The following is a 1,589-nucleotide window of genomic DNA, read 5'->3' on the forward strand; positions in this document are numbered from 1 at the left end:
GTTTTTCGTCAAACAACTTTTTTTCTGTCTTAGAAAAATCAGTTCTACAACATATCAAAAAATTGTTTCCTCCGGAGCCTGACTTTAATGCTAATACTTTAATTGCGAGTGATTGTGATTAATATGTATGTATATGTATATGTATATATATATATATATATATATATGTTAGGAGTGTGCGGGTGGGCGCGCGCGTGCACTGTGCGAGAACCGTTTATGGAGAGGGGCACTGTACCGGACTGATGCATCAGGTCGAGTGAGCTTTTGAATTTATACGCCTCGTTCATGCCAAACGTGTAATTAAAGAGTCCTTAAACGGGTTAGGCCCTATAAATATTATAGAAATTGCGTGGTGTTCATTTTGTGTAGAAAGTATAGATAAGATGCAAAGCTTAAACAATCGGTGTAGGAACTGTATTCCAGGGAGAGATGCTGATAAGGAATGCATTTTTAGGCGTTTCTATTCAAGGCTAGACTGTCCGAGGGGGATAAGGTTCCTTGTTTCAGCCTTTTGTCATTTTAACCTTCTCACCTTTTTCATTAGAAATCACTGACACGTGAATGTAAACTGTAGTTAAACAATCAATTATATAACCCAAATAAGACATCATTGGCATGAAGTTGGTCACCGAAATCCTTTGAATTTATGACTGGCCTCTTTAAAGAAAGTTAATAGGTAATTTTATTAGCACCAATTTATTTCATAGCCCGTTTGAGTTAAGAATCATTTAATTTGTGCTACATCAAAATGCGTTTATGTCTTGGTTTAGGTGCACTCGAATAATTCGTTTGCCGAATTCTGTTACTACCACTTATGGAAATTTACAGTTCTTTCTTCGTAAAGGTGTTTAAGTTGTCAACTTCATATTTTATGATTTGGCAGCAATATTGGGTTAATTCTCTAGGTTTTATAATGCAGTATCATTATGGCTAGTCTAAACTATAGGGTCTGTGCCTAAACAATCGTTGCTATTACGACCTTGGATGCAGTTTAGTATAGAATTGTGACCGTTTTTTGAGTGTTATGCCTACCTGCTCGCTGTGTGTTTACCTGCGCAGTCTGGAGTAGTTTTTTTTTTTTTTTTATCCAACCATGGATATCAAATCATGTTGCGCGCCCTTTTTCTCATAGGCCTACTGCCATATACCTTTTTTTCAATCACCCTAATAACAGTAGCAGACTCTCAAAAGTACTTTCAGTCCTTCTGAGATGGAGTGACTCTACATTTTATTTGTTGTTGCTTTATTTAGATGACCATGGAGGTATATTTTTATACCTCCATGAGATGACAGTGTATTTTCCACTGCAGTAACCCGTTGGCGAGATTGCTTTTCCGCCACCAAACTAACAATTGATTCAGTACGGCAATGTCCCCATTCCCATAGGCCTAATTAGGCCTATACAAACCAAAAGATGCTTTTAAGTCCTAAGATAAGTCGAGTCGTGATGTGTTTATGAATGAATAGGCAATATGCTTACGGTTTTAGTGTTGAGAAATTACGAGGTTTGAATAACTACAGTAAAGTCATGACAGCCTACCAATCATGAAGTTTTGATTAATTCTTCCTGCTTGAATCACTCTACACAG

This window comes from Anneissia japonica, unplaced genomic scaffold, assembly GCF_011630105.1.
Source record: "Anneissia japonica isolate Jap-2015-1 unplaced genomic scaffold, ASM1163010v1 scaffold287754_len4335492_cov202, whole genome shotgun sequence".
NCBI classification, from domain to species: domain Eukaryota; kingdom Metazoa; phylum Echinodermata; class Crinoidea; order Comatulida; family Comatulidae; genus Anneissia; species Anneissia japonica.